This window comes from Parus major, chromosome 7 (genome assembly GCF_001522545.3).
Source record: "Parus major isolate Abel chromosome 7, Parus_major1.1, whole genome shotgun sequence".
Classification (NCBI taxonomy): Eukaryota; Metazoa; Chordata; class Aves; order Passeriformes; family Paridae; genus Parus; species Parus major.
In genome coordinates this window covers 36,373,461-36,383,965 of record NC_031776.1, presented here as the reverse complement: position 1 = coordinate 36,383,965, position 10,505 = coordinate 36,373,461, and the positions used below count along the sequence as shown (strand labels likewise).

General features: G+C 52.8%; 1 protein-coding gene across 1 annotated transcript in view; it reads right to left on the bottom strand.

Annotated features, from left to right (window-relative positions):
* Positions 1-10,505, bottom strand: part of FMNL2 (formin like 2) — a 111,922-nt gene that overhangs the window by 71,884 nt on the left and 29,533 nt on the right. The gene's annotated exons all lie outside the window — the stretch shown is intronic.

Genomic DNA, 10,505 nt, shown 5'->3' with positions numbered 1-10,505 from the left:
GGCTCTGCTGCAGAGCTTTTCCCTTCTGGATCCTCCTTTGCTCCAGGCTGAGCCCTTTCCCAGCTCCCTCAGGAATTCCCTCAGGAATTCTCCAGCCCCTTCCCCTCCCTGGCCACACTCCAGCCCCTCAATTTGTCCCCTCGTTTTTGTCACATGGGGAGAATAAAAAAACAGGAGAAAAATTAAGGGGAGAAAAACCCCATGAGGGAAGTTTGTGGAGATCTCTGGTTCCTCCTGGATGCTCTGGGATGCACGCTGGGTATCCCAGAAGCTCCAGAACAGACGATCCCTGCCAGGCTCTGCTGCTGCCCAAAGCTCCAGGGCTGGGAGCACAGAGTGGAGCATCCCACCCTTCCACCAGTGCAGAGATAAAGGAAAACCACAGGGAATTTGGGGAAAAGGGGAAAAACGAGCTCTGTAAACACACTCTGTGCTCCTGGGTGGTCTTCCAGGAAATCCTGTGTCCCTTGGAGGCAGCTGGAGGAGCTCTCGTGGGGTGTCTGATTTATCAGGGTACCTCTGGGCTCCACACCTGGAATGTGCTCTGGAGAGACACATTCCCAAAAAACCAAACCCCACTGCTCTGGGGGACTCAACACCAGCTCCCACTCCCAGAACAAATTCCCTCATTCCTGTCAACCCTGATCTCCACCCTGTTCCAGGGAAGTGCAAGGAAAGTATTTTGGTTTTTGTGGAGTTACTTCCTACATGTTGTGTGTGGAATTCTGTGTCCCAGCTGCTCCCTGAGCCAATTCCTGTCAACTCTCTGACCCTCCTTGGCAGCCCAAAAAGCCAATTCAGGGATTTGGGTCAAAGAGAAGACACAGAGATTTTTTTTTGTGTCTCTTGTTTTTCAGTAAAATACCAGAAAAACGCTGACAGACCCACTTTAAACTGAGAACAAAACATCTTGCTGGCTCATCGTATATTAACCCCAAAATTCTGTATATAAACAGCCCTACAACCCTGCTGGGCTCAGAGCCTTAGTGAGAACCCAGGAAAAGGGATTATTTTGGAATTACACCACTCAGTGAAAGCAGAATCCGGCCCCAAATCCTTCCACCCAGCTGCTGGTGCCATGTGCACCTACCTGCAATGAGGTAAATGATGAATTTTTGGGCAAAAATTACAATAACAGCTTGAAGTGAAGCTTTGGGCAATCTTTCCCTCAGCAATTCCCACAAATCTGGTTAAAAATGACTGTGGAAAACGGGAAAGCAGAACTAGGAAAAGTCATAAAAGCTTTTTTTTAAGTCTGGTTGTTGCACTTTTAAGAATAACAAACTCTGGCCACTGGAGATCCATGGATTCTGCAGTGGAGAGGGATTGCAGGAACACCTGGAGATGTCCAAGCAGGCTCTGGTGGTCACATCCCTGCTTTTCCCATCCATCCACGATGGGGGTGAGAGCTCAGCTGATCCAAATTCACCAGGAATTAATTTGGCTTTTCATTATCGGTGCTGCTCCCGCCTGAGCTCATTGTGTCCCCAGCTAAGCCCAAAATAGTGCTCCTGACCCAATTAAATATCCATCCAGGATGACAAAAGGTGAGGAGAGGGGAGAGAGCAACCTCAATTAACAGGAATTAATTTGAAACACAGCTCTCCTTGCCCACTGCTGAGCCACCTACGGGAGAAAGAAATGCAAAAAAGGAGATTGAGGCAGCTCTTGCTCTCAGGTGTTTCAGTGGCTCAGATTTCCATCAATTATCATCTCTGGGGGTTGATCTTGTGTTCCCTGCTCCCCGTCCCCTTCCTTTTGATGTCACTGGGAATTTGCCCTGTGTGGGATTGCGAGGCAGGGATGCAGCTCCTCCAGACACAGGAATTGCTCCCTGGGGTCACCCCTGGCCTTACACAACACGGGGAGCACAAGCCAGCCTGGAAATATCAAAAAAGTCTGGGCAAAGAGCTGAAATCCTGCTCAGAGAGAAGAAAACAGCGATAAAGCCTCTCAGCCCAAACTGAGCTCAGATTTCACCGCCTGGATCTGACATTTTATCTCCTGACTTCCCCCATCAGATACCCAAAAATCCCCTGGCAGTTTGTTTTTAATAACAGATATTTCTGTGATTAATTCCCCTCTGTTGTCTATGGAGAAGTCCCAGTGCTGTGATCCTGTGGGCAGTATTTAACTCCTGGATGCCTCCACCAGCCGCTCCCCACCTCCAGAAATCCTGGAAAAGCTGGGGCAGAGTGTGCAGGCAGGGGTTGTGTACAAAGCAAAGACAAATAAAGAGAAGAGAGCAGGAAGCTGGAGGAGGCTCCTGCACACTCCAGCTCACACCAGCCCGTCCTACACCCACTCCTTTGGGGCAGGAGCTCAAGCCAAGAGCCCTTCCCAGCACGGAGGGAGGGATGAGCACGGATCCACCACTCTCCCTCAGCTCTTCCATCCCTCTCATCTCCTCATCCATCACTGGGAAATGATTCCTGCAGATTTGCTTTACACCTTTACTGGTTAATATCAGCATCTAAAAGCTGTCATGCAACAATAATGGGAATAAAATAAAAAATACAATATACAGTGGGCTCCAAAGTGGGAAGAATTGTTATTGTATCCACAAATCCAACAGATCTGACAACAAACTGATGCAGGACAAGGGATGAGGAGGATTGGATGGGATATCAGGAAGGAATTCCCGTGAGGGTGGGGAGGCCCTCAGGTTCCCAGAGAAGTTGTGGCTGTCCCTGGATCCCTGGAAGTGTCCCAGGCCAGGCTGGACAAGTTCAAATCCCTCCCACCCCTCTGTGCCAGGCTGCTCCTGCACCTGCTGGAAATAAAACATTGGTGTCTGTGGTTGTCATGAAAAGGGCTTTAACCACCAGCTGGCTTCTGACAAATCTGCAGTAACTTGGAGCTGACTTCTAATTCCTTGGGGAATTCCCTCTTTCCCGTGCTCCCTGCACTGTCTGGAGGATTTGCTGGGATCCCCATCCAGCTCATGTCCAGGGAAACGGGTCCTGGCAGCTTGGGATCTCTGAAAACAGCAATCCCCCAAAACGGCAACACCTTCAGGGCAGAAATGAGTGACAAACCCCTAAAATTTCCTGAGGGATGTTCCTGGAGCATCCCCAAGGCGGGGATGGACACGGTCCCTGCTCTGGGGTGGGACACCCGGGATCCGGAACGCCGCGCTTCCCGCCCGGGGTGAAGCCGCCTTGTTCCTTCTCACAGTGAGGTCACACCAGATAATTCTTGGAAGCAGCCACAGGAATATTGATGGGAAACATCTGGCAAAGGATGCAGAGTTACCTCAGCTCCCCTGGCCCCGGCAGCGCTCCGTGGAGGCACTTCCCACTGGAGCCTCCCTGCTGTGCTCCTCTAAACCCCAAACTGCCCCTCCTCGTCCATCTCCTCCTCCTTCCCAACATCCAGGAGCCACCTGGATGCAAGGAACAGCTCTGGATTTCAGTCCTCTCCTGAATTCTGGGAGCAGGGAATGCTGCTGTCCCCGTGTTTTCCCAAAGGATGGGCTCCCAGTGGAGCCAGCCCTGCCCGCTTCCACTCCAGGCACCCGATTTTTATGCAATCACGTTATAAAATCCCAGAATTGTCCAGGTTGGAAGGGACTTTAATCATCCAGTCCCATGGGCAGGGACACCTTGCACTCTCCCAGGCTGCTGGAATGCAGGATATGGATACAACCTCTCAGCTCTATGGCAAAACATTCCCACTTTGTCACTGCCTGTGACACGGAGCTTCCTGCAGCCGCCTGGCAGGGACACACAGCGGGAACTTCAGCATCTCCACAGGAAAATACCTTTTGTTGAATTTCCTACAGCTTTTGTTTTTTTCTGGAATATAAAAGGATAACAAACTTTCCTTCATCCATGTTTGCAGGGCAGTTCTGCTACACTGGAGCCTCCACTCCAAACTGGACAATTCCTGGGGTAGAAAAGCTTTGGTGATGTCTCAGGCACTTTGTGTCCCTCAGATTGAGTATTTTTACCTGCAACAATCCAACACCTCACCCCCAGACCATTCCATGCCCTTTGAATCCAATGGCTTTCAGGGAAAACAGAAAACATTTCCAGCAGTGACTCAATAAAGGAACCAAAATAGATAATTTTGTCTTGATAATTTTAACGTCCTCTTTGGCACATCCTTGGTTTAACCATCTGCTTAAACCCACACAGCCCTGTCACTCGGGGAGCTCTCAGGAGCTCCAGTTTAGATGATGGAGAATTCCATGGAATCAGAGGATCACTGAGGCTGGAAAAGCATTCCAAGGTCATCAAATCCCAGCTGTGCCCGATCCCACCGTGTCCCCACCCAGAGCCCTGAGTGCCACCCCCAGGAATTCCCTGGACACCTCCAGGGATGGGCACTGCAAACCTCCCTGGGCACTTCCAAGGCCTGAGCGCCCTTTCCATGGGGAAATTCCTGCTGCTGTCCCCCCTGAGCTGCCCTGGCCCAGCCTGAGGCCGTTCCCTCTCCTCCTGTCCCTGTTCCCTGCCAGCACAGCCCGACCCCCCCAGCTGTCCCCTCCTGTGCAGAGCCAGAAATTCCCCCTGATCCCCCTTTTCTCCCTTTCCCAGCTCCCTCATCCTCTCTCCACACGATTCTCTCTCCAAACCCTTCCCTCTCCTGGCCAGGTGCAGCACGGCTGAGCCTCAGCACTGATGGCACTGCTGCTGACAAAGCACAGCAGAGAGGATGGAGGAATCCCTTTCCCTATGGATATGATATCCCTATGGATATCCCTTTCCCTCTGCTCCTGGCCTGGGACCCTTCTTGTCCCCCTGAGGTGACAGAGCTTTGTGGCCAGAGGAGGAGCAGCCCCAGCACATCCCTGCAGGACTGCCAGGGTGACAGCACCCACAGCCCCAAGCTCCCGCTTCTCCTGGCGCTTCAGGGAGCCAGTTCTGCTGTCAACAACTCCAGGGGCGACTCCAGAGGGAGACGAACACCCTCCCTGTGCCCGGGGTGGGCACTTCCCACTGGCAATTACAGCCCAGCTGGAAGGGCTCAGCTTTTAAGGTGATGGGATGCTTGGAAAATCCGGTTGTTCGTTTATTACTTCAAGGGGAGCTGAGCTCGTTTGAAAATCCAGTCCTGACTAGCCACTGAGCCTCTGCAGAAAACTGGTCCTTAATCTCACCACATCTCGGTTTCCTCACCTTTAATTAAAAGGTATTTAATATATAAACCTCCTCCACTGAGACTCTGTCAAGCAAACTCCAGCGGTTTTCCCATCCTGGGAATGATTGTGCAAGTTTTCCCTCAGTGACAGACACATGGGAATGGCTCAAAAATGGTGGGATCGCCCCCAAAAGAGCCAAGGGGGACACCCCAATGGAAAACACATCTTGTATGGGAGGGATTTTCTTATTTGATGGTGAGAGTCTCCTCACCCCTGCTCCCGTGGTATTCCTGGAATTCCTGGTGGCTGCCAGGGAGCAGGAGGAGGTGTGGATGCCCCAGGCTGTCCCACCAGGTGTCCTGACTCCCCGAGCAGAGCTGCAGCCAGGAGAAATCCTGGCCGAGGTGGGAGGGCACCCCTGGCCAGGGAACGGATGCAGATATGGATTAGGGCACTAATAAACCAAGCCTTCAATTAATCCCAGGGGGAAATGCATCCCAGGCACAAAATCCCTGCACGTTCTGGCACAGATGGAAATCCCTCTTCCCAAGGAGAGCTGTGCAGGGAAAAGCAGGGATGGGGGAGGGACTGGGGAGACTGGTTAGCCCTGCACCAGCATTCCCAGCCTTTCCCTTGCCCAGGCACAACAATCCCTCTGTGGCCGAGCTCCCAGCAGGAGAAACAAACCCCTGCAGGAATCCCAGGAATCCCAGGGGTGAGCTGAGGGAAGGGCTGCACCTGTCTGGGGGAGCTGTGACCCCGGGGTCCAGCACTGACCGCATCCCAGAGCTGGAATCACGCTCCCTCCCCAGCTGGGTGTGCTCCCCTTCCCATCATCCTGCTCCCGCTCCATCCCATCCCTCTGCCTCCCCACCCTCAGGAACAGAAGCTTTTCCTGCTTCTTCCTCACACCCAGGTTGTTCCCAACACCAGGAACCAATTAACTGTTCCAGTGCCACTTCAATGTCCCGAGGGTGACCAACCATTGCTGCCGGAGTTTTCAGGGAATGAGGCACTGGATGGACTCAGCTGCAGAAATTCCCAACAAATAACGATCCATCCCAGAAGGGGAGGCCAGATTTTGCCTCAGCAAATGCAGTGGGTGATCTATTTGCACCTCCACAGCCCATTCCCATCCTCAAATTCCCTCCTCCAAGGCAGCGCCCAGGCCCGAATTCCACTTGGCAGTGGCTCCAGGAATAATCCAGCTGAGTGGCAGGCGGGCACAGAGGAGCCTGAGGTGATTCCAGGGGTTCTGCCTTCGTGAGCACTCCATGATATATACAAAAATACAACTTGAAGCCAAGCAACACAAATAAATAAATGGATGGATATCCCTGGCTCATCCCAGGCTCTCACAACTTCTGCTGCTTCTCCTTCAGGTCAGGAAAGCAAATCCCTTCCTTGGAGTTTTCCATTGATCCCTCAATTCATTCCTATCACTAACCCACACTCGTCCCCTTAATCCCTTTTGGGATTAGCTCCATGGGACTGGGAAACCCTCAGGAATGCTGAGGTCTGGTTTGCAGTTCCCAGCAGGTGTTGTCCCCCATGGAAGGTGCAGGATGGGCCACGCACCCAAATCCCAACTCTGCATCCAGCATTGCTCCTCCGTCCCTTCCTCCCAGGGTGTTTGTGCCTTAAATCCCTTCTCCACAGGGTTTGAGTCAGCCCCTCAAGGGCTTGGAAACATTCCTGCTATCTCATGGAGCAGGGCTGGCGCTCACTGGGTGCAGACAAGCTGGAGGAGGAGTCCTGGAAGCCGGGAGATAAAATTCCCTCTGGCACCACACAGATCCCAGCTGATGGAGAGCACCACGCCCAGCTCCCCGGGCTCCATCCACACGGGAATTCCCATGCAAGAAGGATGCAGCTCCCTTTGCAAAGCAGATCCTTGGCCCACATAAAGCAGCATTTTCACTGCCCTAATTCCCCATAAAGTCACTTCAGTTCTCACCTGCTTTGAAAGGAGTCATTACTGCCACTCTCCCACGTGAATATTCCTATTAAAGGTGAGGAAATGACACAGGGCTCCTCCTCAGACCTTACAAGTGGTGACAGAGCCACCATCAAGTCACAGCCTGCCCTGAGTGCAAAGGCAGAGCAAGACACGAAGCTACAGCTCCAGTTTGCAGGAGGAGGAACACGACCATCTCCAAAATCCAAATAAATAAAATATATATCCAAATAAATAAAATATATATCCAAATAAATCACCTAGGTGTTTTGATTGATCCTTCCTAACATTTCCCATGGCGGGGATGCCGGGATGAGGCTTCCACACAGCTCTCCCTTCCCAGGAGCACAGCCAGCTGCACCTCCCGATGTCCCAGGCTCATCCCAGGAGTTGGGGACAGATGTGGCCGGAGAAGCGGCCACTCCCTGGCATTTCATCCCTCCCATGGGAATCTGCACAGGGACCACAGCATCAATGCTGCTTTTGTGATCTCCTCAGCTGACTTCATTCCTAACACATGTCCAAATGGAAGGAATTAAATGACATGACAAATCCATGACATTTTCCATCTGAGGGATGCCGAGGAGCAGCGCGCTCGCTGCGATGAATTAGGCCCCACCGCTGCCAAGCGTGTATCTTCAGGAAACTGAGAGTTATCCTGCCAAAGGGTGGGGGAAGACCAGATCCCCTTCCTGTCTATAAATATTTTTCTGCTGCTCTGCTCCTTCAGCAGAGCTCTTCCAGATTTCTGTCGGAGCAAAGGAGCGCCGGGGCCGCCTCTGACGCAAGCCTGGAACAACTCCAGCGACATCAAACAGCCGAGACAGGGAAGGACCGGGCATAACCCACACTCACAATGTCCTACGAGTCCTCTCCTCCCAAAAACCTCCCCGTGGCTGTGTCTGTCCCACAGCTCTCCTGTGGGGCTGGGTCACAGGGAGGTAACTCTGCGTGATCCCACATCCCTGAGGATGCTCCAGGATGCTCCCCGGTCCCTCATCCGGCTCTGGATGTGCAAAATCCGAGCAGCAGGTGGTTGGGAAGCTGAAAATAGGAAGGCTTAATGTGCCTCCTGCTTTTCTGGAGCCCACACAGCCCCTTGAGCAGCGTGCAGGGAGAAGAGCCCGGCACGATCCCGAACCTTCTCCCCAAAGGGGAGGTCTCCGGGTCAGATGTTCGGGAAGAGAGCGAAGGCAAAGCCTGGGGTTTGTACCTTCAATCTGCTCACCAGATGTGCACTTCAAAAAGCCTCCAAGGCCGAGTCAGCTGGAGGAAAGAGCCTTTAAAGTCCTGTGCTGTGTGACCTACATCCCTCATTCTCCACTCCTTCAGCAAAACTCTTCCTTTTTTCACTTGACCTCCGATTGTTTCCCATTTTATCCCAAAGGCTTAAAGGAAAGTGCATCGCCAGCGATTTAAGAGCAAGCAAGAGAGAGACGTGCAGCTCACATGGAAAACCTTGATGTGTGCTATACCCCCGAGGTCCCAGGCAGCATTTCCCATCTCCAAATCCCTCAAACCCGAGCTGGGCAGGCGGGGAGGGCACAGCCGGAGCCGAACAAAGGCGAGAGCGCTGTGTGGAAGCGCTCGGCTGGAATTTTCTCCCCAGGTACTGTGAGCTGCATTCAGTGGCAGGAGCATTAATGTCTAGTCCATTCTTCCAGCACGTTGGCTTGACCTCCTTGGATGTTCAGAGCCCAGCAGCCCCTGGCTCTGCCCTCTCTGTCACCCCCGGTGTGCCCGGCTGCCGCGGGATTCCCGCCCGTGCCCATCCCACATCGGCCGCTGCAGTGGGATCCTGGAATATCCCGAGCTGGAAGGGACCCCTGGGATCATGGATCCGGCTCCTGGCCCTGCACAGACACCCCAACAATCCACCCTGCACCTGAGAGCTTTGCCCAAACGCTCCTGGAGCTCTGTGCCCATTCCCTGGGGAGCCTGGGCAGTGCCCAGCACCTTCTGGGGAAAGAACCTTGCCCTGAAATCCAGCCTAAACCCCCCTGGCACAGCTCCAGCCCTTCCCTGGGTCCTGTCCCTGTCCCAGGGAGCAGAGCTTGGCACTCAGGAGCCCAGGTGAGCCATCCCTGCCCGCTCCTTCCACACGCCCCGCAGGAAGCTCTCAGCACTCAGAGCAAGCTTCCCGAGCTCAGCCTGGGAGAAAACATGGCCCAGCGCCAGGCAGCTCGTCCAAAACCATCTTAAAACCCCGCAGAGCCCGGTGCCGGTGCCAGGAGAGGATATGGATGTGCCACTGACCCAGTGCCCCAGTGACTGCCAGGGACACCAGGGAGCTGCCAGGCTGTGCCAGCGGCTCCTGCAGGTAAAACCAAATCAGGAACCAACTGTGCTGGCAGATGCTCCTGTGCTCCGGGAAATCTGACAGCAAAAAGGAAAAGGGAGACAGAGACTTAAAGAAAACAGGGGAAAAACATTTCTGTCTGCTGGAATCATAGCCCATCTACTTGTAATATTTAAAAGGAAATGTGTTTGCTGGCTCATTTACAATAAAGCTTTTGTCTTTATTTATCTCTTCAAGATATCTTTTATCTCTGCAGCAGAGTATGTCACAACTGCGGGAGGGGCAGCATCACCAAGCCCCAAAAGCTGCACCTGGAGCTGGGCCATAGGGGAACAAATCTAAGGAAGGTTTTAGGAAAGCCCTCCCTGTTTGCATTCTTGGTGAAATCCCAGCAGCAGGGCAGTGCTCAGGGGCTGCTTTAGCCTTGGGGACCACAGGGACACTGTGAGTCCTCAGCGTCCCCACAGCCAGCAGGGACACCAGGCTGGAGCCTGCACCCCCTGCCTGAGCTGGCAGGGATGTGGGGCACAGCCTGGATTATCCCAACCCTGCCCAAAGCCTCCTGAGCATCCTGTGCAGGAGGGCAGCCAGGTTTGCAATCTCAGACAATGCCATTTCCCTTTATTTGCTGACATAATCCCTAAAATAGGAAACTTGTTCATAACAAAAACAGACACACCCACACCCACAATGACAAAACTGTCTCCACAGCAATATCAACACCAACCTGCTTTCTCCTCTGTTTTCTTATAGAGTTTATTTGCAACACAAGCACAGATAAATGCTTTGTGCTTTTGATTTTTTTTTCCCCTCACGCTTTAGGATGAAAAATTCCAGGAACAAAACTTACAGACAGAGGTTTGTCACTGCCAACCCTCCAAACTGACCGGGGTTTATTTTAATTTCTCTGAAACAACATAAAAGCAAACATTCTAGGGAATGGTGCTTGCACTTCTGAGTGGTTTCACCTCATGTTACAGACAGAGCTGGCATCTCACCCCAAACCAGGCGTAACCTGGATAAAAAGGGAGCAGCACCAGCACAAACAAGACACATTTTCCTTGAAATCCTGGCCACGTTCCAGCAGGAGCCCTCATCCCTCTGCCCACTCCTCCTCCCCTCACTGGGAGGGTTCAGAGCTGTTCCCACAGGAACCAGCACAG